The 27,210-nt window shown below is 40.6% G+C and overlaps 2 non-coding genes across 2 annotated transcripts; both read left to right on the top strand.

Annotated features, from left to right (window-relative positions):
- Nucleotides 1-3,544: 3,544 nt before the first annotated feature.
- On the top strand, nt 3,545-3,652 carry LOC148575061 (small nucleolar RNA R71). The gene has a single exon (XR_015906316.1). It is a non-coding gene; the product is annotated as a small nucleolar RNA R71 (small nucleolar RNA).
- A 19,038-nt stretch (nt 3,653-22,690) lies between these two features.
- Nucleotides 22,691-22,798, top strand: LOC148575060 (small nucleolar RNA R71). Its single transcript, XR_015906146.1, has one exon. It is a non-coding gene; the product is annotated as a small nucleolar RNA R71 (small nucleolar RNA).
- Nucleotides 22,799-27,210: the final 4,412 nt, after the last annotated feature.

The following is a 27,210-nucleotide window of genomic DNA, read 5'->3' as shown; positions in this document are numbered from 1 at the left end:
GTGATGGTGGCGTTTCCTTCTTGAGGAACCAATGATGTCCTTGAGCTCTTCTATGTCTCTTCCTTGTCTTTGTTGCTCCTCCCTCATTGCTTTTTGATCTTCTTTTATTTCATGAAGCATGATGGAGTGCTCTTGATGTTCCACCCTTAGTTGTCCCATATTGGAACTCAATTTTCCTAGGGAGGTGTTGATTTGCTCCCAATAGTTTTGTGGAGGAAAGTGCATTTGAGGCATTTCTGGGATCTCATGGTGATGAGCTTCATACGCCTCTTGAGCTCCATGAATGGGCTCTCTTGCTTGCTCCATCTTCTTCTTAGTGATGGACTTGTCCTCTTTAATGAGGATATCTCCCTCTATGTCAATCCCAGCCGAATTGCATAGGTGGCAGATGAGGTGAGGAAAGGCTAACCTTGCCATAGCGGAGGACTTGCCAGCCACCTTGTAGAGTTCTTGAGGTATAATCTCATGAACTTCCACCTCTTCTCCAGTCATGATGCTATGGATCATGATGGCCCGGTCTATAGTAACTTCAGACCGATTACTAGTGGGAATGATTGAGCATTGAATGAACTCCAACCATCCTCTAGCTACAGGCTTGAGGTCCACTCTCCTTAGTTGAACCGGCTTGCCTTTGGAGTCAATCTTCCATTGAGCTCCTTCTACACATATGTCCATAAGGACTTGGTCCAACCTTTGATTAAAGTTGACCCTTCTAGTGTAGGGGCGTTCATCTTCTTGCATCAAGGGCAAGTTAAACGCCAACCTCACATTCTCCGGACTAAAATCTAAGTATTTCCCCCGAACCATTGTAACATAGTTCTTTGGATCCGGGTTTTTTCTTTGATCATGGTTCTTGGTGATCCATGCATTGGCATAGAACTCTTGAACCATTAGGATGCCGACTTGTTGGATGGGATTTGTTAGAACTTCCCAACCTCTTCTTTGAATTTCATGTCGGATCTCCGGATACTCATTTCTTTTGAGTTTGAAAGGGACCTCGGGGATCACCTTCTTCTTGGCCACAACATCATAGAAGTGGTCTTGATGGGCTTTGGAGATGAACCTTTCCATCTCCCATGACTTGGATGTGGAAGCTTTTGTCTTCCCTTTCCCCTTTCTAGAGGATTCTCTGGTTTTAGGTACCATCAATGGTAATGGAAAAACAAAAAGCTTATAATTGGTTTTGAATTTTTGAAGGTAGGTGGAGTTTATGAGGTAGGTTTATGGGGAAGAGTGGATGGATGTGAGTGGTGAAGAGGTGATGGGGAAGAGAGTTTGAGGTGATTGGTGAAGGGTTTTTTTGGGGAAGAGTGTTTATGGGGTTGTGTGAAAGAAAGTGGTGAGAAGAAGTGAGTGGAGGTAGGTGGGGATCCTGTGGGGTCCACAGATCCTGAGTGGATCCTGTGGGGTCCACAGATCCTGAGTGGATCCTCTGGGGTCTACAAATCCTGAGGTGTTCAAGGATTTACATCCCTGCACCCATTAGGCATGTAAAAATGCCTTTGCACACAACTCTGGGCGTTCAGCGCCAGGTTGGTGGCCATTTTGGGCGTTCAACGCCCATTTGTGTGCCATTTCTGGTGTTGAACGCCAGAACCATGCCTGTTCTGGCGTTCAGCTCCCAGAAGCTGCCCATTTTGGGCGTTCAGCGCTAGAACCATGCTCTGTTCTGGCGCTGAACGCCAGACAGATGCTCCTCCAGGGTGTGATTTTTCTTCTGCTGTTTTTGATTCCGTTTTCAATTTTTATATTTATTTTGTGACTCCACATGATCATGAACCTACAAAGACATATAACTAAGAAAGATATAGTTAGATAAATAAAAATTGGGTTGCCTCCCAACAAGCGCTTCTTTAATGTCAATAGCTTGACAGTGGGCTCTCATGGAGCCTCACAGATGTGCAGAGCTTTGTTGAGACTCTCCAACACCAAACTTAGAGTTTGGATATGGGAGTTCAACACCAAACTTAGAGTTTGACTGTGGGGGCTCTGGTTGACTCTGCTTTGAGAGAAGCTTTTTCTGCTTCCTCTCCATGGTTGCAGAGGGAGATCCTTGAGTTTTAAACACAAGGGAGTCCTTATTCCATTGAAGGACTATTTCACCTCTGTCAACATCAATCACAGCTCTTGCTGTGGCCAGGAAAGGTCTTCCTAGGATGATGGATTCATCCTCTTCCTTTCCAGTATCCAGGACTATGAAATCAGCAGGGATGTAAAGGCCTTCAACCTTTACTAACACGTCCTCTACTTGTCCATAAGCCTGTTTTCTTGAACTGTCTGCCATCTCTAATGAGATTTTAGCAGCTTGTACCCCATAGATTCCCAGTTTCTCTATTACAGAGAGGGGCATGAGGTTTATTCCTGAACCAAGGTCACATAGAGCCTTAAAGATCATGGTACCTATGGTACAGGGTATTATGAACTTTCCAGGATCCTGTCTCTTCTGAGGCAATGTCAGTTGATCCAGATCACTTAGTTCATTGATGAACAAGGGAGGTTCAACTTCCCAAGTATCAATGCCAAATAATTTGGCATTCAGCTTCATGATTGCACCAAGAAACTTGGCAGTTTGCTCTTCAGTAACATCCTCATTCTCTTCAGAAGAGGAATACTCATCAGAGCTCATGAAGGGCATAAAGAGGTTCAATGGAATCTCTATGGTCTCTAGATGAGCCTCAGAGTCCTTTGGTTCCTCAGAGGGAAGCTCCTTATTGATCACTGGACGTCCCAGGAGGTCTTCCTCCTTGGGATTTGCGTCTTCCTCTCCCTCTTTGGGTTCGGCCATGGTGCTTATGTCAATGGCCTTGCACTCTCCTTTTGGATTCTCTTCTGTATTGCTTGGGAGAGTACTTGGAGGGATTTCAGTGATCCTTTTACTCAGCTGGCCCACTTGTGCTTCCAAATTTCTAATGGAAGACCTGGTTTCATTCATGAAACTCACAGTGGCCTTAGATAGATCAGAGACTAGATTTGCTAAATTAGAAGCATTTTGTTCAGAGTTCTCTGTCTGTTGCTGAGTGGATGATGGAAAAGGTTTATTATTGTTAAACCTGTTTCTTCCACCATTATTAAAGCCTTGTTGAGGCTTTTGATCCTTCCATGAGAAATTTGGATGATTTCTCCATGATGAGTTATAGGTGTTTCCATAAGGTTCACCTAAGTAATTCACCTCTGCTATTGCAGGGTTCTCAGGATCATAAGCTTCTTCTTCATAAGAAGCCTCTTGAGTACTGTTGGATGCAGCTTGCATTCCATTCAGACTCTGAGAGATCATATTGACTTGCTGAGTCAATATTTTATTCTGAGCCAATATGGCATTCAGAGTATCAACTTCAAGAACTCCCTTCTTCATAGGTGTCCCATTACTCACAGGATTCCTCTCAGAAGTGTACATGAACTGGTTATTAGCAACCATGTCAATGAGTTCTTGAGCTTCTGCAGGCATTTTCTTTAGGTGAATGGATCCACCTGCAGAAGTGTCCAGTGACATCTTTGATAGCTCAGATAGACCATCATAGAATATATCCAGGATGGTCCATTCTAAAAGCATGTCAGAAGGACACTTTTTGGTCAACTGTTTGTATCTTTTCCAAGCTTCATAGAGGGATTCACCTTCTTTCTGTCTGAAGGTTTGAACATCAGCTCTAAGCTTGCTCAGCTTTTGAGGAGGAAAGTACTTGGCTAAGAAAGCCGTGACCAGCTTATCCCAAGAGTTCAGGCTGTCTTTGGGTTGAGAATCAAACCATAATCTAGCTCTGTCTCTTACAGCAAAAGGGAAAAGCATGAGCCTGTAGACTTTAGGATCTACTCCATTAGTCTTAACAGTATCACATATTTGCAAGAATTCAGTTAAGAACTGAAAAGGATCTTCAGATGGAAGTCCATGAAACTTGCAGTTCTGCTGCATTAGAGAAACTAATTGAGGTTTCAGCTCAAAGTTGTTTGCTCCAATGGCAGGAATGGAGATGCTTCTTCCATGTAAATTGGAATTAGGTGCAGTAAAGTCACCAAGCATCTTCCTTACATTATTATTATTTTCGGCTGCCATCTCCTCTTCCTGTTCGAAAATTTCTGAAAGGTTATCTCTGGATTGTTGTATTTTAGCTTCTCTTAGTTTCCTTTTCAGAGTCCTTTCAGGTTCTGGATCTGCTTCAACAAGGATATTCTTGTCCTTACTCCTGCTCATATGACAAAGAAGAGGGCACAGAAAAATAATAATAATAATAGAGATCTTTTATACCACAGTATAGGGATCCCTGTGTGAGTAGAAGAAGAGGGAGATAAAGAATGTAATGTAATGGAAGAAACACAACTGTGAGGAGGGTAGAGATGTGAGATGAGATGTTAGTAGATGAATAAATAAATAGAATAAGATGGGAGAGGGAGAATTTTCGAAAATAATTTTTGAAAAAGGGTTAGTGATTTTCGAAAATGGTTTTTGAAAAATGTTAGTATTTTTCGAAAATTTTTAAAATCAAAAATAAAAATAAGAATAATTAGTTAATTAAAAAGAAATTTTTGAAAAAGAGGGAAGATATTTTCGAAAATTAGAGAGAGAGTTAGTTAGGTGGTTTTGAAAAAGATAAGAAACAAACAAAAAGTTAGTTAGTTAGTTGAAACAAATTTGAAAAGATAAGAAGTTAGGAAGTTAGAAAAGATATTTTGAAATTAGATTTTTGAAAAAGATAAGATAAGAAGATATTTTAGAAATTAGTTTTGAAAAAGATTTGATTTTTAAAATCTCAATTAATGACTTGATTCATAAGAAATCACAAGATATGATTCTAGAACTTAAAGTTTGAATCTTTCTTACAAGCAAGTAACAAACTTGAAATTTTTGAATCAAAACGTTAATTGTTATTGTTATTTTCGAAAATTTGGTATAAAAATAAGAAAAAGATTTTTGAAAATTTTTTTTGGAATTTTCGAAAATAACTAAGAAATTTGAAAAAGATTTGATTTTTGAAAAAGATTTTGAAAAAGATAAGATTTTCAAATTGAAAATTTGATTTGACTTATAAGAAACAACTTGATTTTAAAAAATTTTTGAAAAAGTCAACCTAAATTTTCGAATTTGATGAGAGAAAATGGAAAAGATATTTTTTGATTTTTTGAAATTTTTATGATGAGAGAGAAAAACACTAAAGAGATGCAATGCATGAAATTTTTAGATGAAAACATGCGATGCATGCAAGAATGCTATGAATGTCAAGATGAACACCAAGAACACTATGAATGTCAAGATGAACATCATAGACACAATTTTGAAAAATTTTTAATGCAAAGAAAACATGCAAGACACCAAACTTAGAATTCTTTAATGCTTAGACACTAAGAATTCAAGAATGCATATGATAAACATGAAAAGACACAAAACAAAAAATCATCAAGATCAAACAAGAAGACTTACCAAGAACAACTTGAAGATCATGAAGAACACCATGAATGCATGAGAATTTTCGAAAAATGCAAGATGCACATGCAATTGACACCAAATTTATAACATGACTCAAGACTCAAACAAGAAACAGAAAAATATTTTTGATTTTTATGATTTTCTAATTTTTTTGGTATTTTTCGAAAATTAATTGAAAAAGGAAAATAAGGATTCCAAAATTTTTAATATAAATTCCAGGAATCTTGCATTCTTAATTTAAAGCTTCAGTCCAGGAATTAGACATGACTCACTAGCCAGCCAAGCTTTCAATGAAAGCTCCGGTCCAAAACACTAGACATGGCCAATGGCCAGCCAAGCTTCAGCATGTAATTCAGACATGACATGCCTGACATACCCTACAGTCGTATAACAGCTGATGGTTGGAAGCCTCAGTCCAAAAGAATTTAGACATGGCTTTACAGCCAGCCAGGCTTCACATGCTTCATGAAACACTAGAATTCATTCTTAAAAATTCTGAATAAATTTTATTTTTGAAAACAAAATAAAAAGAAAATTACCTAATATGAGCAACAAGATGAACCGTCAGTTGTCCATACTCGAACAATCCCCGGCAACGGCACCAAAAACTTGGTACGCGGAATCGTGATTACACTTTAATTATGTAAAGTTCATTGCTCTTTCTTTCCCTGGAAATGGCGCCAAAAAACATGATGCCAAAACCACGGTTCACAACTCCGTGTAACTGACCAGCAAGTGCACTGGGTCGTCCAAGTAATACCTTACGTGAGTAAGGGTCGAATCCCACGGAGATTGTTGGTATGAAGCAAGCTATGGTCACCTTGCAAATCTCAGTTAGGCAGATATAAATTGATAAGGGTGTTTTCGAATAATAAATAATAGAATAGGGATAGAAATACTTATGTAATTCATTGGTAGGAATTTCAGATAAGCGAATGGAGATGCTTTCGTTCCTCTGAACCCCTGCTTTCCTGCTATCTTCATCCAATCAGTCTTACTCCTTTCCATGGCTGGCTTTATGTGATACATCACCACTGTCAATGGCTACTTTCGGTCATCTCTCGGGAAAATGATCCAATGCCCTGTCACGGCACGGCTAATCGTCTGGAGGCATCACCCTTGTCAATGGCTTCATCTTATCCTCTCAGTGAAAATGGTCAACGCACCCTGTCACGGCACGGCTATTCATCTGTCGGTTCTCGATCATGCTGGAATAGGATTTACTATCCTTTTGCGTCTGTCACTAACGCCCCGCAATCGCGAGTTTGGAGCTCGTCACAGTCATTCATTCATTAAATCCTACTCGGAATACCACAGACAAGGTTTAGACTTTCCGGATTCTCTTGAATGCCGGCATCATTCTAGCTTACGCCACGAAGATTCTGATTAAGAGATCTAAGAGATACTCATTCAGTCGAAGGTAGAACGGAAGTGGTTGTCAGGCACGCGTTCATAGGGAATGATGATGATTGTCACGTTCATCACATTCAGATTGAAGTACGAATGAATATCTTAGAAGCGAAATAAGATGAATTGAATAGAAAACAGTAGTACTTTGCATTAATCTTTGAGGAACAGTAGAGCTCCACACCTTAATCTATGGAGTGTAGAAACTCTACCGTGAAAATACATAAGTGAAAGGTCCAGGCATGGCCGAGATGGCCAGCCCCCAAAACGTGATCAATAGATCAAAAATAATCCAAAGATGGTCAAAAAGACGTCTAATACAATAGTAAAAGGTCCTATTTATAATAAACTAGTTACTAGGGTTTACAGAAGTAAGTAATTGATGCATAAATCTACTTCCGGGGCCCACTTGGTGTGTGCTTGGGCTGAGCTTGAGTGTTGCACGTGTAGAGGTCCTTCTTGGAGTTGAACGCCAGCTTTTGTGCCAGTTTGGGCGTTCAACTTTGGTTTTGGCTCCTTTTCTGGCGCTGGACGCCAGATTTGGGCAGAAAGCTGGCGTTGAACGCCAGTTTACATCGTCTATTCTTGGCCAAAGTATGGACTATTATATATTGCTGGAAAGCCCTGGATGTCTACTTTTTAACGCAATTGGAAGCGCGCCATTTAGAGTTCTATAGATCCAGAAAATCCATTTTGAGTGCAGAGAGGTCAAAATCCAACAGCATCAGCAGTCCTTCTTCAACCTCTGAATCTGATTTCTGCTCAAGTCCCTCAATTTCAGTCAGAAAATACCTGAAATCACAGAAAAACACACAATCTCATAGTAAAGTCCAGAAATATGAATTTAACATAAAAACTAATGAAAACATCCCTAAAAGTAACTAGATCCTACTAAAAACATACTAAAAATAATGTCAAAAAGCGTATAAATTATCCGCTCATCATCGTCCTCTTCGTATTTGCTTTATTGTTTGTAGCTTGGATCCTTTGAGGTTATGGTTATGTGGGTCCAACTTGGCTTTCGGTTTTCTCGCTCTTGCTTGTATTTCTGACGATCTATAACCGATTTCTTCAAGTTGTTCCTCCAAGTTATTTTGGTAATCCTTTGTCCGGCCTCTCTCAGGGGTTACCTTTGTAACTTGCTTTGTAGTAGGCCGACTTCTTTACGTCGTCCTTTTCTAAGTTATTTTTGTAATCCTCTTTCTTGGATCTTTGTCAGATCTCTTTCAAGGATTACTTTTATAACTTTTTAGTAGTAGGAGTCCGACTTCGTTATGTCGGTCTCTTCTAAGTTATTTTTGTAATCCTCTTTCTTGGATCTTTGTCAGATCTCTTTCAGGGATTACTTTTATAACTTGTTAGTAGTAGGAGTCCAACTTCGTTATGTCGGTCTCTCCTAAGTTATTTTTGTAATCCTCTTTCTTGGATCTTTGTCAGATCTCTTTCAGGGATTACTTTTATAACTTTTTAGTAGTAGGAGTCCGACTTCGTTATGTCGGTCTCTTCTAAGTTATTTTTGTAATCCTCTTTCTTGGATCTTTGCCAGATCTCTTTCAGGGATTACTTTTATAACTTTTTAGTAGTAGGAGTCCGACTTCGTTATGTCGGTCTCTTCTAAGTTATTTTTGTAATCCTCTTTCTTGGATCTTTGTCAGATCTCTTTCAGGGATTACTTTTATAACTTTTTAGTTTTGGGCTAACTTTGTCATGTCGGGCCCTTCTAAGTTAAAGTAATCCTCTTTAATAGGGTTGGTCAGACCTCTTTCCAGGGTTTACTTATAACTTGGGTTGACTTGGTCCGACTTCTTAAAGTCGGCCAGTCTTTAAGTTATTATTTAGCAATCCATAAGACCTCGTCAGGTTCTTTTTCAGATCACTTTCGATAACTTCTTACATTATTCTGTGTTCATCTTTGCCGATTTGTAGAAGGTGGTTGCTATCTTTAGATCGTCTTTTGGGTGAATCGCATTTTCACCTTTATCGGACGATTGTCTTTATCGTGATCGTGCAGTGAAATTGTTATTCACTTTCTGCTGATCTGTTGCTTTATAATCGGACGATGAATGCTTCAGATTAATGCGTCTTGAATACTTGTAGAATATCTAAAATATATATTTTATTCAAAGGAAAGTGCAAATATATACATGTGGAAATTTTTTATCCCTTTATGTCGAATAGTGTTTGAGTCTCAACTTGGTGCCTCATTAAAAAACCTTTTCAGGAAAAAGAGTGCATCCAATAGTGAGATCTTTTACTTTTCTAGCTGTAGTACCTTCTTAGGTTGCAGGCATGCTATGATCTGGGAAGCTCTCGTCCATCGAGTTCGGACAGTCTGTAGTAGCCCTTCCTAAGTACTTTTACAACTCGGTAGGGTCCTTTCCAGTTTGCTGCCAACTTTCCTTCTCCTGGTCGAGTTGTTCCAATATCATTTCGGATTAGGATGAGATCGTTCTCTGTGAAACCTTTCGGCACTACCTTTTGATTATATCTGGAAGCCATTCGACGTTTTAGTGCTTCTTCCCTGATCCGAGCTCTTTCCTGGATTTTAGGTAGTAGGTCGAGTTCTTCCTTCTGAAGTTGAGAGTTGGCCTCTTCATTGTAGTGGACTACTCTGGATGGCCCTTCCTCGATCTCTACTGGGATTATTACCTCCACTCCATATGCTAGTCGAAAGGGTGATTCATTTGTCGTGGAGTGTGGCGTTGTTCGATACGCCCATAGGACTTGTGGAAGTTCTTCGGCCCAAGCTCCCTTTGCATCTTGTAGTCTCCGTTTTAACCCGGCCAATATGACTTTGTTGGCAGCTTCGGACTATCCATTGGCTTGAAGGTGTTCGACGGAGGTGAACTGGTGCTTTATATTCAAGTCGACTACTAGTCTCCTGAAGCCTGCGTCTGTCAATTGAGTGCCATTGTCTGTGGTGATGGAGTATGGAACCCCGAACCTCGTGACAATGTTCCTGTATAGGAATTTCCGGCTTCTTTGAGTGGTGGTGTTGGCTAAGGGCTCTGCCTCAATCCATTTTGTAAAATAGTTTACTCCGACTATGAGGAATTTTACTTGTTTTGATCCCTGGGGAAAGGGTCCGAGAAGATCAAGTCCCCATTTTGCAAATGGCCAAGGCGAGGTTACACTGCTGAGCTCTTCTGGCGGGGCGATGTGGAAGTTGGCATGTTTCTGACATGGTGGACATGTATTTACAAATTCTGTAGCTTCTTTCTGTAGGGTTGGCCAATAAAATCCCGTTCGGAGTACTTTTTTGGCAAGAGCTCGTGCTCCGAGATGGTTGCCGCACATGCCGCCGTGTACTTCTTCTAGCACTTCCTTTGTGTTGTTGGTCGGCACACATTTTAGTAGTGGTATTGAGATCCCTCTTTTGTACAGGATGTTGTTTATAATAGTTTAGTACTGTGCCTCCCTTTTTAATCTCTTTGCCTCTTTTTCCTTTGTGGGGAGTGTCTCTGCTTTGAGGTAGTTAATTATGGGGGTCATCCATCCTTGGTCCTGACTTGTTATGGCTAGGATTTTTTCCTCTTTCGAGATTGACGGGTTCTGTAGCATTTCCTGGATGAGGCTTCTATTGTTGCCCCCTGGTTTGGTGCTGGCTAGTTTTGAGAGTGCGTCAGCTCGGGCGTTTTGTTCGCGGGGTATGTGGCAGATCTTATATTCCCCAAGTTGTCCGAGCTGTTCCTTGGTTTTATCCAAATACTTTTTCATGGTGGGATCTTTGGCTTGATAGCTCCCTGTTATCTGCGAGGTGACTACTTGTGAATCGCTGTAAATGTTGAGTTTTTGAGCTCCAACCTCTGTAGCCAGCTTCAAACCGGCTAATAACGCTTCATATTCCGCCTGGTTGTTTGAGGCCGGGAACCTGAACTTGAGGGAGAGCTCAACTTGGGTTCCTTGGTTGCTTTCTATTATCACACCTGCGCCGCTTCCAGTCTTATTTGAAGAACCGTCCACGTAGAAATTCCATTCTGTGGGGGTTTCCAAGGCATCTGTGAATTCTGCGATAAAGTCGGCCAGATACTATGATTTAATGACCGTCCGAGCTTCATATTGGAGGTAGAATTCTGATAACTCGACTGCCCATTGTAAAATTCTGCCTGCCAAATCTGTTTTCTGCTGTATTCCTTTTATGGGCTGGTTGGTTCGAACCTTAATGGTGTGAGCCTGGAAGTACGGGCGAAGTCGTCGAGATGTTAGAATGAGAGCATAGGCAAACTTTTCTATCTTCTGGTAGTTCAGCTCGGATCCCTGTAGCGCTTTGCTAATGAAGTAGACGGGTTGTTGCCCACTTTCGTCTTCTCTGACTAGTGCTGAGGCTATTGCGCGGCTTCCTACTGCGAGATATAATATGAGCAATTCTCCTTCTCGTGGTCGAGATAAGATAGGCGGCCGTCCTAAAAACTCCTTGAAGTCTTGGAAGGCTTGCTCACATTCTGTCGTCCATTCGAACTGCTTTCCCTTCCTTAAAGTAGCATAGAAGGGGAGAGATCTTATCGCTGCCCCTGCTAAGAATCTGGATAGGGCGGCCAATCTCCTGTTGAGTTGCTGCACTTCTTTGACATAGGTGGGGCTCTTCATGTTGAGTATGGCTTGGCATTTATCCGGGTTTGCTTCAATTCCTCTTTGCGTGAGCATGAAACCTAGGAATTTGCCTGTTTCTACCGCAAAGGTGCATTTTGCAGGATTGAGTCGCATGTCGTGCTTCCTTATAGTGTCGAACACTTGAGTCAGGTCGGACAGTAATGTGTCTTCACTTTGTGTCTTTATCAACATGTCGTCCACATAGACTTCCATGATTTTTTCGATGTGGTCTGAGAAGACTTTGTTCATCAGCCTTTGATAAGTAGCACCTGCATTCTTGAGACCGAAGGGCATCACGATGTAGCAGTAATTTGCTTTTGGTGTTAAAAACGAGGTCTTTTCTTGATCTGGTGGATACATGGGGATTTTGTTGTATCCCGAGTATGCGTCCATAAACGAGAGGTATCTATATCCGGAGGAAGCATCTACCAGAGCGTCGATACTTAGGAGTGGGTAAGAATCTTTTAGGCAGGCTTTGTTGAGATCGGTGTAATCGATACACATTCGCCACTTCCCATTTGATTTTTTCACCAAGACGACGTTGGCTAACCATAGTGGATACTTGACTTCTCTTATGAATCCTGCCTCCAGTAGTGCCTGTACCTGCTCTTCCACAGCTTGGGATTGCTCCGATCCAACTTTTCTTTGTCTCTGCTGCACCGGCCAAGATCCTGGATAGACCGCCAACTTGTGGCACACTAGCTTGGGGTCTATGCATGGCATGTCTGCGGCTTTCCATGCGAATAGATCGACATTATCATGTAAGAATTGTATCAGTAATTCTTTTAAGTCTCCTCTTAGGATTGTTCCGATATTAGTTATTTTGTCCGAGGTGTCTCCGATCTGAACCTTCTCTATCTCGCCTTCTGGCTGCGGACGGAGTTCCTCTCGTCGCTGTACTCTGTCAAGCTCAATTGTATGAAACTCTTCTCCTCTGCCTTTGAGGTTTAGACTTTCATTATAACAGCGGTGCGCCATCTTTTGGTCTACTTTTATTGTAGCTATCCCTTCTGTAGTTGGGAATTTCATGCATAGATGTGGGGTCGAGACTATTGCACCGAGTTGATTGAGTGTTGTCCGACCTATTAGAGCATTGTAGGCTGAACTTACGTCGACCACAATGTAGTCTATTTTGAGGGTCCTGGATTGGTTCCCTTTTTCGAAGGTTGTATGTAGTGATATGTATCCTAATGGTTGTACCAGGGTATCTCCCAATCCGAACAGACTGTTCGGGTATGCCTTAAGCTCCTTGTCTTCTAAACCGAGTTTGTCGAAAGCTGTTTTGAATAAGATGTCGGCGGAGCTTCCTTGATCTATTAGTGTGCGATGGAGATTGGCGTTTGCCAGTATAATGGTAATGACCATGGGGTCGTCGTGTCCCGAGATGATTCCAGATGCGTTCTCTTTAGTGAACGTGATTGCAGGGATGTTGGGTGCTTCCTCCTTTCCTTCGACATGATATACTTCTTTGAGATATCTTTTACGAGATGATTTGGAGATTCCTCCCCCTGCGAATCCGCCATGTATCATGTGGACGTGTCTTTCTGGTGTACAAGGTGACCGCACGGTTCGTCCGATATCTTCGTCCCTTCGTCTCTTTCTTTGATCATCATCTCGGGTTGCTAGAAACCGATCTAGTTTTCCTTCCCTTACCAACTTTTCTATGATGTTCTTTAAATCGAAGCACTCATTGGTGGAGTGACCTCGTACTCGATGGTATTCACAATACTCATTCTGATTTCCTCCCCCTCTTTTGCCTTTGAGTGGCCGAACTGGGGGTATTTTCTCTGTGTGGCATACTTCTACGTCAACTAGGGATACCTTGAGAGGAGTGTAATTGTGGTATTTTTTTATTTTCTCCCCTTGCCGATCTTCTTTCCTTTTGGATTCCTTGTCTTTATCTCGGTAAGGGCCCCCAGATTTGGAGGTTTCTCCCAACCGAGCGTTTTCTTCCATGTTGATGTATTTTTCTGCTCGCTCCTGTACTTCGTCTAAGGAGGTAGGGTACTTCTTTGATATAGATTGGCTAAAAGGTCCCTCTCGTAGGCCGTTGATGAGTCCTATGATGGCGGCCTCTGTTGGTAAGCTTTGTATGTCCATGCATGTTTTGTTGAATCTCTCCATATAGTTGCGGAGGCTCTCCCGATCTCCTTGCTTGATCCCTAGTAAACTGGGGGCGTGCTTGGCCTTATCTTTTTGGATGGAGAATCTGGCTAGGAATTTTTTGGCTAGGTCGTCAAAGTTTGAGATGGACTTGGGAGGTAGGTTGTCGAACCATCTGATTGCTGTCTTCGTGAGAGTTGTTGGAAAGGCTTTACAGCGAACAGCATTTGGGGTGTCAGTGAGGTACATTCTGCTTCTGAAATTGCTGAGATGGTGGTTGGGGTCCGTGGTGCCATCATACAAGGTCATATCTGGGAGTTTGAAGTCTTTTGGAATTTTGGTTTTCATGATTTCCCTGGTGAACGGGTCTTGCTCTTTGCGCGAGTTTTCTTTAGGATTGGTCTGAGGAGCTTTCAACTTGAGATCGGCTTCCAATTGCTGTAGTTTTTCTTCCAATTCCCGACGTCCCCGTACCTCTCTTTGTAGATATCTTCCGATCTCTCGTTGTTGTTGGGTTTCTTTTTCGAGTTGCTTGAAGCGATCCTGAAGCACTTCTATTGCTCCCGAATTTGGTGAGTCTTCGTCCCTGTTGGATTCCGGGGTATCTTTCAGTGTGGTGTCCGTGTTTTTGTGCGGCGTTCTATCTTCTAGATCTGAATCGTGGTCATTGTCATGGTCGTCCGCCATGGTGTTGGGATGACTTCCAGGTTCCTCGGCAACGGCGCCAATGTTCCGAGGGTTACCTAAAACTGGAGGTCGATCTCGGATGTGATCTTCTGTATTGGTCGGAGATGGTGTGTCCGGCTGGCTGGTGGCGGCCGGAGCTGTTGTGTCTGACTTGTTGGACTTGCTGCACTGCTGATCCTTGGTCACCGGAGTTGGGGGTACCTGGGTGCTCCAGTGTATTTATAGTAGTGAGATGTAACCTTCTTTGGATAAGATAAGTTAGTTATCTTATCTTATCTTATCTTTTGTTGAGGTCAGCTTATCTTCCGTGGAACCGCCCTTGTCTCTATCGGCTTGGGCTGCCTTTGGATCTGGGTCGTATTCCTTGAGTTGGGCCCTTCTTTGGGCTTTTCCTGTCGCTTTGGCCGACTTCTTCGTAAAGAAGTCGGTCCGCTTGACCTAAAGAGGTCGGTCGCTTTGCTACTGAGCATCCCGGCTCAGTCATCTCAACCCAGGGTATGAACAGTGCCCCTGCTTGAGCTCGGTCTTCTTTTTGAGGTCGAGTTCTTGACTTCGGTCCTTCTCTAGTGAAGCCGAACTCAAGCATTTTGTTGATTCCTTTGTAGAAGCTTTTGAATGTAGAACGTTTTTCCTCTAAAAGCGCGCGCTTTTATATCGGCACTTTGGGAATGTGCGAGGGTTTAATGTTTTCATTAATTTTAACATTAATTGCCCCGTTTCCTTTTGGCTCTTTATTTTGATTTTGAAAACCCAGAAACGGTTTCTCTCCTTCGCCCTTTTCGTAACTTCTTTTCTCCGCTCTCTTTGCTCTCTGCAAAATTAAGACTTTTGTTTTTGCTTGATGCTTTTAAGGCTTTGCATGTTCCTTGTTGTTTCTGTTCTGATACCGCTATCCGTATCTGTTCCTTGCTTTATTTGAAGGTTGCTTTTGTCTGGTTCTAAAAAAGGTTGTATCTTTAATGGTCTCTGTTTGGCGCGCTTGATGTTTGGGGATGGTTTTTGCTGGTTTAGACTGTAAGGCAATGTATTTGAAGACTTTTGTGTTTTACTCTGATGGAAAATGCTTACTGTTTGAAGCCTTCTTTTCTTGTTTTGAGAGATGCTGGGGTGTGAGAAGTAGATTTTTACTAGAGGATTTTAATACCACTATTAAAATGTGTGCCGACCTCCCACACAAGGGAAGTTTTAGAGGAAGTACACAGTGGCATCTGTGGTAATCATCTCGGAGCATAGGCCCTCACCAAAAAAGTACTCCAGGCGGGATTTTATTGGCCAACTCTACAAAAAGAAGCTACAGAGTTTGTAGAGACATGTCCACCATGCCAGAAACATGCCAACTTTCACATCGCCCCGCCAGAAGAGCTCATCAGCGTAACTTCACCTTGGCCATTTGCAAAATGGGGACTCGACCTTCTCGGACCCTTTCCTCAGGGATCGGGACAAGTTAAATTCCTTATAGTAGGGGTAGATTATTTTACAAAGTGGATCGAGCCAGAACCCCTAGCTAATGCTACTGCTCAAAGAAGTCGAAAATTCCTATATAGAAACATTGTCACAAGGTTTGGGGTCCCATACTCCATCACCACAGACAAGGGTACCCAATTCACAGATGTAGGCTTCAGAAAATTAGCAGCCGATCTGAAGATAAAACACCAGTTCACCTCCGTCGAACATCCCCAATCCAATGGACATGTTGAAGCAGCCAACAAAGTCATATTGGCCGGGTTAAAACAGAGATTACAGGACACAAAGGGAGCTTGGGCTAAGGAACTCCCACAAGTTCTATGGGCATATTGGACAATGCCACACTCCACCACAAAGGAATCACCCTTCCAACTAACCTATGGAGTGGAGGCAATGATCCCGGTAGAAATTGAGGAAGGGTCGCATAGAGTAGTACACTACAATGAAGAAGCCAACTCCCAACTGCAAAGGGAAGAACTCGACCTACTCCCGGAAGTCCAGGAAAGAGCTCGGATTAGGGAAGAAGCGCTAAAGCGACGAATGGCTTCGAGATATAATCAAAGGGTAGTGCCAAGAGGTTTTGCTAAGAATGATCTCATCCTAATCCGAAATGATATTGGAACAACTCGACCCGGAGAAGGAAAACTAGCAGCAAACTGGAAAGGACCCTACCGAGTCATAGAAGTACTTGGAAAGGGCTACTACAGACTGTCCGAACTCGATGGACGAGAGCTTCCCATATCATGGCACGCCTGCAACCTAAGAAGTTACTATAGCTAGAGAAGGTAAAAGATCTCGGATGCACTCTTTTTCCTGAAAAGATTTTTTAATGAGGCACCAAGTCGAGATCCAGAAATTATCCGATTTAAAGGGATGAAAAACTCCCGTCTGTATATATTTGCACTTGCTTTTGAATAAAATATATTTTTAGATATTCTACAAATTCTCAAGACGCATTAATCTGAAGCATTCATCGTCCGATTATAAAGCAACAGATCGGCAGAAAGTGAAAAACAGATTCACTGCACGATTGGTGCACGAAATTGTGATCTCAGGCAACGGCGCCAAAAACTCTGTATGCACGTCTTAATAAATCGTTTTTCATTCACAACTTCGATACAACTAACCAGCAAGTGCACTGGGTCATCCAAGTAATAAAACCTTACGTGAGTAAGGGTCGATCCCACGGAGATTGTCGGTATGAAGCAAGCTACGGTCATCTTGTAGATCTCAGTCAGGTGGATAATAATTGATTATGGAGTTTTCGAAATTTATAATAAATAAATAGAGAATAAAGATAGAAATACTTATGTATATCATTGGTGAGAATTTCAAATAAACATATAGAGATGCTTTCGTCCCTCTGAACTTCTGCTTTCCTGCTGTCTTCATCCAATCAGTCATACTCCTTTCCATGGCTGGCTTTATGTAAGGACATCACCGTTGTCAATGGCTACTTTTCATCCTCTCTGTGAAAATGGTCCGATGCGCTGTCACTGCATGGCTAATCATCTGGAGGCATCACCGTTGTCAATGGCTGCATCTCATCCTCTTGTGAAAATGGTCCAAATGCTCTGTCACAGCACGACTAATCATCTGAGGTTCTCGATCATACTGGAATAGGATTCACCCTCCTTTTGCGTCTGTCACTACGCCCAGCACTCGCGAGTTTGAAGTTCGTCACAGTCATTCAATCCCAGAGTCCTACTCGGAATACCACAAACAAGGTTTAGACTTTTCGGACTCTCATGAATGCCGCCATCAATCTAGCTTATACCACGAAGATTCTGATTAAGAGATCCAAGAGATAATCATTCAATCTAAGGTGGAACGGAAGTGTTTGTCAAGCACGCGTTCGTGGGGGAATAATGATGATTGTCACGTTCATCACATTCATCTTGAAGTGCAAATGAATATCTTAGAAGCAGAATAAGTTGAATTGAATAGAAAAACAGTAGTACTTTGCATTAATTCATGAGGAACAACAGAGCTCCACACCTTAATCTATGGAGTGCAGAAACTCTACCATTTGAAAATACATAAGTGAAAGGTTCAGGCATGGCCAAATGGCCAGCCCCCATGATCTAAGAACCAGACGTCCCAAGATGACTAATACAATAGTAAAAAGTCCTATTTATACTAAACTAGTTACTAGGGTTTACAGAAATAAGTAATTGATGCATAAATCCACTTCCGGAGCCCACTTGGTGTGTGCTTGGGCTGAGCTTGAAGTTTACACGTGGAGAGGTCATTCTTGGAGTTGAACGCCAGTTTGTAACGTATTTCTGGCATTCAACTCTGGCTTGTAACGTGTTTCTGGCGTTTAACTCTAGACAGCAGCATAGAGCTGGCGTTCAACGCCCTTTTACGTCATCTAAACTTGGCCAAAGTATGGACTATTATATATTGGTGGAAAGCCCTGGATGTCTACTTTCCAACGCAATTGGAAGCGCGCTATGTTAAATTCTGTAGCTCCAGAAAATCCACTTTGAGTGCAGGGAGGTCAGAATCCAACAGTATCAGCAGTCCTTCTTCAACCTCTGAATCTGATTTTTGCTCAAGTCCCTCAATTTCAGCCAGAAAATACCTGAAATCACAAAAAAACACACAAACTCATAGTAAAGTCCAGAAATGTGAATTTAACATAAAAACTAATAAAAACATCCCTAAAAGTAACTAGATCCTACTAAAAACATACTAAAAACAATGCCAAAAAGCGTAAAAATTATCCGCTCATCACAACACCAAACTTAAATTATTGCTTGTCCCCAAGCAACTGAAAATCAAATAGGATAAAAAGAAGAGAATATATTATAAATTCCAAACTATCAATAAAACATAGCTCTAATCAGATGAGCGGGACTTGTAGCTTTTTGCCTCTTGAATAGTTTTGGCATCTCACTTTATCCATTGAGGTTCAGAATGATTGGCATCTATAGGAACTCAGAGTTCAGATAGTGTTATTGATTCTCCTAGTTCAGTATGTTGATTCTTGAACACAGCTACTTTATGAGTCTTGGCCGTGGCCCTAAGCACTTTGTTTTCCAGTATTACCACCGGATACATAAATGCCACAGACACATAATTAGGTGAACCTTTTCAGATTGTGACTCAGCTTTGCTAAAGTCCCCAATTAGAGGTGTCCAGGGTTCTTAAGCACACTCTTCTTTTGCTTTGGACCTTGACTTTAACCGCTCAGTCTCAAGTTTTCACTTGACACCTTCACGCCACAAGCACATGGTTAGGGACAGCTTGGTTTAGCCGCTTAGGCCAGGATTTTATTCCTTTAGGCCCTCCTATCCACTGATACTCAAAGCCTTGGGATCCTTTTTATTTACCCTTGCCTTTTGGTTTTAAGGGTTATTGGCTTTTTGCTCTTGCCTTTTGGTTTTAAGAGCTTGTGGCTTTTTCTGCTTGCTTTTGCTCTCTTTTTTTTCGCTATTTTTATTTTTTTTTCTGCAAGCTTTGTTCTTTGCTGCTTTTTCTTGATTCAAGAATCATTTTTTTGATTTTTCAGATTATCAAATAACATGTCTCCTTGTCATCATTCTTTCAAGAGCCAACATATTTAACATTCTTAAACAACAACTTCAAAAGACATATGCACTGTTCAAGCATTCATTCAGAAAACAAAAAGCATTGTCACCACATCAATATAATTAAACTAAGTTCAAGGGTAAATTCGAAACTCATGTACTTCTTGTTCTTTTGAATTAAAACAGTTTTCATTTTAAGAGAGGTGGTGGATTCATAGGACATTCATAACTTTAAGACAAAGTTACTAAATACTAATGATCATGTAATAAGACACAAACATGGATAAGCACTTAACATAAAGAAAACGAAAAACAAAGAATGTAAGAACAAGGAATGAATCCACCTTAGTGATGGTGGTGTTTCCTTCTTGAGGAACCAATGATGTCCTTGAGCTCTTCTATGTCTCTTCCTTGTCTTTGTTGCTCCTCCCTCATTGCTTTTTGATCTTCTCTAATTTCATGAAGGATGATGGACTGCTCTTGATGTTCCACCCTTAATTGTCCCATGTTGGAACTTAATTCTCCTAGGGAGGTGTTGATTTGCTCCCAATAGTTTTGTGGAGGAAAATGCATTTGAGGCATCTCCGGGATCTCATGGTGATGAGCTTCATGCGTCTCTTGAGCTTGAAAGGGACCTCGGGGATCACCTTCTTCTTGGCCACAACATCATAGAAGTGGTCTTGATGAGCTTTGGAGATGAATCTTTCCATCTCCCATGACTCGGAGGTGGAAGCTTTTGTCTTTCCTTTCCCTTTTCTAGAGGATTCTCCGGTCTTGGGTGCCGTCAATGGTAATGGAAAAACAAAAAGCTTATGCTTTTACCACACCAAACTTAGAATATTGCTCGCCCTCGAGAAAGAGAAGAAAGAATAGATGAAGAAGAAGAAGAAAATATGGAGGAGAGGAGGGAGAGGTGTATTCGGCCAAGAAGGGGAAGAGAGGGTTGTGTTGTGTGAAAATGACGAAGAATGGATGGCTTTATATAGGGAAGGGAGGTGGGTTAAGGTTCGGCCATATGGGTGGGTTTGGATGGGCAATTGATTTTGAATTTTGAAGGTAGGTGGGGTTTATGAGGTAGGTTTATGGGGAAGAGTGGATGGATGTGAGTGGTGAACTGGTGATAGGGAAGAGAGATTGAGGTGATTGGTGAAGAGTTTTGGGAAAGAGTGTTTATTGGGAAGAGAGGATGAACATTGAGAAGAGGGAAGAGAGTGAGTAGTGGTAGGTGGGGATCCTGTGGGGTCCACAGATGCTGAGATGATCCTGTGGGGTCCACAGATTCTGAGGTGTCAAGGAATTGCATCCCTGCACCAATTAGGCATGTAAAATGCCTTTGCATGAAATTTTGGCGTTTAAACGCCGAACTGATGCTTGTTCTGGGCGTTCAACGCCCAGATGCAGCATATTTCTGGCGTTGAACGCCAGCCAGATGCTTGTTTCTGGCGTTCAGCGCCAGCTCTTCTTCACTGTGCATTTCTGGCGTCTGAATGCCAGGATGCTGCTTGTTTCTGGCGTTCAACGCCAGAAACATGCTCTGTTCTGGCGTTGAACGCTAGACAGATGCTCCTTACTGGCGTTTAAACGCCAGTAAGATCCTCCTCCAGGGTGTGATTTTTCTTCTGCTGTTTTTGATTCCGTTTTCAATTTTTATATTTATTTTGTAACTCCACATGATCATGAACCTAATAAAACATGAAATAACAATAAAATAAAATTGGAGAAATAAAAATTGGGTTGCCTCCCAACAAGCGCTTCTTTAATGTCAATAGCTTGACAGTGGGTTCTCATGGAGCCTCACAAATGTTCAGAGCATTGTTGAGACTTTCCAACACTAAACTTAGAGTTTGGATATGGGAGTTCAACACCAAACTTAGAGTTTGATTGTGGCCTCCCAACACCAAACTTAAAGTTTGACTGTGGGGGCTCTGGTTGACTCTGTTTTGAGAGAAGCTTACTGTGCCTCTTTTCCATGTTCACAGAAGGATAACCTTGAGTTTGAAACACAAGGGAGTCCTCATTCACTTGAAGGACTAGTTCACCTCTGTCAACATCAATCACAGCTCTTGCTGTGGCTAGGAAGGGTCTTCCAAGGATGATGGATTCATCCTCATCCTTCCCAATATCTAGGATTATGAAATCAGCAGGGATGTAAAGGCCTTCAACCTTTACTAACATGTCCTCTACTTGTCCATAAGCCTCTTTTCTTGAGTTATCTGCCATTTCTAGTGAGATTCTAGCAGCTTGTACCTCAAAGATTCCCAGCTTCTCCATTACAAAGAGTGGCATGAGGTTTATCCCTGACCTAAGGTCACATAGAGCCTTCTCAAAGGTCATGGTGCCTATGGTACAAGGTATTAAAAACTTTCCAGGATCCTGTTTCTTCTGAGACAATCTCAGTTGATCCAATGCATTTAGTTCATTGGTGAACAGGGGAGGTTCATCTCCCCAAGTTTCATTACCAAATAAATTGGCATTCAGTTTCATGATTGTACCAAGGAACTTGGCAACTTGCTCTTCAGTAACATCTTCATTCTCTTCAGAAGAGGAGTACTCTTCAGAGCTCATGAATGGCATAAGGAGGTTCAATGGAATCTCTATGGTCTCTAGATGAGCCTCAGATTCCTTTGGTTCCTCAAAGGGAAACTCCTTATTGATCACTGGACGTCCCAGGAGGTCTTTCTCACTGGGATTCACGTCCTTCTCCTCTTCTTCTGGGTTCGGCCATGATGGTCATTTTAATGGCCTTGCACTCTCCTTTTGGATTTTCTTCTGTATTGCTTGGGAGAGTACTAGGAGGAATTTCAGTGATCCTTTTACTCAGCTGGCCCACTTGTGCTTCCAAATTTCTAATGGAGGACCTTATTTCATTCATGAAACTTACAGTGGCCTTAGATAGATCAGAGACTAAGTTTGCTAAATTAGATGTATTTTGTTCAGAGTTCTCTGTCTGTTGCTGATTGGATGATGGAAAAGGTTTACTATTGTTAAACCTATTTCTTCCACCATTATTAAAGCCTTGTTAAGGCTTTTGTTGATCCTTCCATGAGAGATTTAGGTGATTTCTCCATGAGGGATTATAGGTGTTTCCATATGGTTCACCCATGTAATTCACCTCTGCTATTGCAGGGTTTTCAGGATCATAAGCTTCTTCTTCAGAAGATGCCTCTTGAGTACTGTTGGATGCAGCTTGCATTCCATTCAGACTCTGAGAAATCATATTGACTTGCTGATTCAATATTTTGTTCTGAGCCAATATGGCATTCAGAGTATCAATTTCAAGAACTCCCTTCTTCTGAGGCGTCCCATTACTCACAGGATTCCTCTCAGAAGTGTACATGAACTGGTTATTAGCAACCATGTCAATAAGTTCTTGAGCTTCTGCAGGCATTTTCTTTAGGTGAATGGATCCACCTGCAGAAGTATCCAATGACATCTTAGCTAATTCAGACAGACCATCATAGAATATATCCAGGATGGTCCATTCTGAAAGCATGTCAGAAGGACACTTTTTGGTCAGTTGCTTGTATCTCTCCCAAGCTTCATAAGGGGATTCACCTTCCTTCTGTTTGAAGGTTTGAACATCCACTCTAAGCTTGCTCAGCTTTTGAGGAGGAAAGAACTTGGCTAAGAAAGTCGTGACCAGCTTATCCCAAGAGTTCAGGCTATCTTTGGGTTGAGAGTCCAACTACACTCTAGCTCTGTCTCTTACAGCAAAAGGGAAAAGCATGAGCCTGTAGACTTCAGGATCTACTCCATTAGTCTTAACAGTATCACAGATCTGCAAGAATTCAGTTAAGAACTGAAAAGGATCTTCAGATGGAAGTCCATGAAACTTGCAGTTTTGTTGCATCAGAGAAACTAATTGAGGTTTCAGCTCAAAATTGTTTGCTCCAATGGTAGGGATGGAGATGCTTCTTCCATGTAAATTGGAATTAGGTGCAGTAAAGTCACCAAGCATCCTTCTTGCATTATTATTATTTTTGGCTGCCATCTCCTCTTTCTGTTTGAAAATTTCTGTAAGGTTATCTCTGGATTGTTGTATTTTAGCTTCTTTTAGTTTCCTCTTCAGAGTCCTTTCAGGTTCTGGATCTGCTTCAACAAGAATATTCTTGTCCTTGCTCATACTCATATGAAAAAGAGGGAACAGAAAAATAATAATAATAGGGATCCTTTTTACCCAAGTATAGAGGTTCCCTTATGTGAGTAGAAGAAAAGAAGAAGAGAAAATCTGAACTCAGAGAGAGAGAGGGTTCGGATTTTTGGTGAGTGAGGAAGGGATGTTAGTAGATGAATAAATAAATAGAAGGAGATGAGAGAGAAGGATTTTCGAAAATTATTTTTTTTGAAAAATGGTTAGTGATTTTCGAAAATTAGGAATGAAATCAAGTTAAAATTAAAAATTGAAACAATTAGTTAATTAAAAAGAATTTTTGAAAAAGAGGGCGATATTTTCGAAAATTAGAAAGAGAGAGTTAGTTAGGTAGTTTTGAAAAAGATAAGAAACAAACAAAAAGTTAGTTAGTTAGTTGAAACAAATTTTGAAAATCAATTTTGAAAAGATAAGAAGTTAGAAGGGATATTTTAAACTCAAATTTTGAAAAAGATAAGATTTTTAAAAAGATATGATGGAAAAGATATGATTTTGAAAAAGATAAGATAGAAAGATATTTTTGAAAAGATATGATTGAAATTAATTTTGGAAAATATTTGATTTTTAAAATCACAATTAATGACTTGATTCACAAGAAATCACAAGACATGATTCTAGAACTTAAAGTTTGAATCTTTCTTAACAAGCAAGTAACAAGCTTGAAATTTTTGAATCAAAACATTAATTGATGATGTTATTTTCGAAAATTATGTGGTAAAGATAAGAAAAATGAAAAAGATTTGATTTTTGAAAAAGATTTTGAAAAAGATAAGATTTTTAAATTGAAAATTTGATTTGACTCATAAAAACAACTAGATTTTAAAAATTTTTGAAAAAGTCAAATCTAATTTTCGAAATTTTAAGAGAGAAAAAGGGGAAGATATATATTTTTTTTATTTTTGAAATTTTTTTATGAGAGAGAAAAACATGAAAATGATGCAATGCATGAAAATTTTTAGATCAAAATATGTTATGAATGCAAGAACACTATGAATGTCAAGATGAACACCAAGAACACTTTGAATGTCAAGATGAACACCAAGACATATTTTTGAAAATTTTTATATGCAAAGAAAACATGCATGACACCAAACTTAGAAATCTTTAATGCTTAGGCACTAAGAATTCAAGAATGCATATGAAAAACACCATACAACACAAAACAAGAAAACATCAAGATCAAACAAGAAGACTTACCAAGAACAACCTGAAGATCATGAAGAACACTATGAATGCATGAATTTTTCGAAAATTTTATGCAAACTTTAAAACATGCAATTGACACCAAACTTGAAATTGACTCAAGACTCAAACAAGAAACACAAAATATTTTTTATTTTTATGATTTTAATTTTTTTTCGAAAATTAATTTGAAAAAGAAAAATAAGGATTCCAAAATTTTTAATATGAATTCCAAGAATCGTGTACTCTTAGTCTAAAGCTCCAATCTGAGGGTTAGGCATGGCTTACTAGCCAGCCAAGCTTTAGAAGATATTTATACTTTCCATGTATAGAGCAACTAAGTGTGTGAAGATCAACAAGCTCTTGTGATGATAAGTTGAAACCCCAGTCCAAAAGATTAGACATGGCTTACAGCCAGCCAGGATTCAACAAATCATCATGAAACACTAGAATTCATTCTTAAAAATTCTAAAGAAAAATATTTTTTTGAAAACATTTATTTTAAGATTTTTTTTTTCGAAAACAAAGGAGAAATTTTTGAAAAATTTTTGGAAATAAAACAAAAAGAAAATTACCTAATCTGAGCAACAAGATGAACCGTCAGTTGTCCAAACTCGAACAATCCCCGGCAACGGCGCCAAAAACTTGGTGCACGACATTGTGATCTTAGGCAACGGCGCCAAAAACTCTGTACGCACGTCTTAATAAATCGTTTTTCATTCACAACTTCGATACAACTAACCAGCAAGTGCACTGGGTCGTCCAAGTAATAAAACCTTACGTGAGTAAGGGTCGATCCCACGGAGATTGTCGATATGAAACAAGCTATGGTCATCTTGTAGATCTCAGTCAGGCGGATAATAATTGATTATGGAGTTTTCGAAATTTATAATAAATAAACAGAGAATAAAGATAGAAATACTTATGTATATCATTTGTGAGAATTTCAGATAAACAGATAGAGATGCTTTCGTCCCTCTGAACTTCTGCTTTCCTGCTGTCTTCATCTAATCAGTCCTACTCCTTTCCATGGCTGGCTTTATGTAAGGACATCACCATTGTCAATGGCTACTTTTCATCCTCTCTGTGAAAATGGTCCGATGCGCTGTCACTGCATGGCTAATCATCTGGAGGCATCACCGTTGTCAATGGCTGCATCTCATCCTCTTGTGAAAATGGTCCAAATGCTCTGTCACAGCACGGCTAATCATCTGAGGTTCTCGATCATACTGGAATAGGATTCACCCTCCTTTTGCGTCTGTCACTACGCCTAGCACTCGCGAGTTTGAAGTTCGTCACAGTCATTCAATCCCAGAGTCCTACTCGGAATACCACAGACAAGGTTTAGACTTCCCGGACTCTCATGAATGCCGCCATCAATCTAGCTTATACCACGAAGATTCTGATTAAGAGATCCAAGAGATAATCATTCAATCTAAGGTGGAACGGAAGTGTTTGTCAGGCACGCGTTCGTGGGGGAATAATGATGATTGTCACGTTCATCACATTCATGTTGAAGTGCGAATGAATATCTTAGAAGCGGAATAAGTTGAATTGAATAGAAAAATAGTAGTACTTTGCATTAATTCATGAGGAACAGCAGAGCTCCACACCTTAATCTATGGAGTGCAGAAACTCTACCGTTTGAAAATACATAAGTGAAAGGTTCAGGCATGGCCGAATGGCCAGCCCCCATGATCTAAGAACCAGACGTCCCAAGATGACTAATACAATAGTAAAAAGTCCTATTTATACTAAACTAGTTACTAGGGTTTACAGAAGTAAGTAATTGATGCATAAATCCACTTCTGGAACCCACTTGGTGTGTGCTTGGGCTGAGCTTGAAGTTTACATGTGGAGAGGTCATTCTTGGAGTTGAACGCCAGTTTGTAACGTATTTCTGGCGTTCAACTCTGGCTTGTAACGTGTTTCTGGCGTTTAACTCCAGACAGCAGCGTAGAGCTGGCGTTCAACGCCCTTTTACGTCATCTAAACTTGGCCAAAGTATGGACTATTATATATTGCTAGAAAGCCCTGGATGTCTACTTTCCAACGCAATTGGAAGTGCGCCATTTTAAGTTCTGTAGCTCCAGAAAATCCACTTTGAGTGCAGGGAGGTCAGAATCCAACAGCATCAGTAGTCCTTCTTCAACCTCTGAATATGATTTTTGCTCAAGTCCCTCAATTTCAGCCAGAAAATACCTGAAATCATAGAAAAATATACAAACTCATAGTAAAGTCCAGAAATATGAATTTAACATAAAAACTAATAAAAATATCCCTAAAAGTAACTAGATCCTACTAAAAACATACTAAAAACAATGCCAAAAAGCGTATAAATTATCCGCTCATCAACGATCACGATAAAGACCAATAGAGATGAAAACGCGGTTCATCTAAAGGTTGAACAAACAAAGATAGAAACCATCTTCTACAAATCGGCAAAGATGAACACAGAATAATACAAGTTATCGAAAGTGATCCGGAAAAAGAACCTGACGAGGTCGTATGGATTGCTAAATAATAACTTAAAGACTGGCCGACGTTAAGAAGTCGGACCGAGTCAACCCAAGTTATCAGCAAATCCCTTGAAAGAGGTCTGGCCAACCCTATAAAAGAGGAATTGCTATAACTTAGAAGAGATCGACCTAACAAAGTCGGTCTCTTACAAAATA

This window comes from Arachis ipaensis, chromosome B2 (genome assembly GCF_059453495.1).
Source record: "Arachis ipaensis isolate K30076 ecotype BB chromosome B2, ASM5945349v1, whole genome shotgun sequence".
In the NCBI taxonomy this organism is placed as follows: Eukaryota; Viridiplantae; Streptophyta; class Magnoliopsida; order Fabales; family Fabaceae; genus Arachis; species Arachis ipaensis.
Note: the sequence above shows the minus strand (reverse complement) of the source record. Positions and strands in the feature narration are given on the sequence as shown.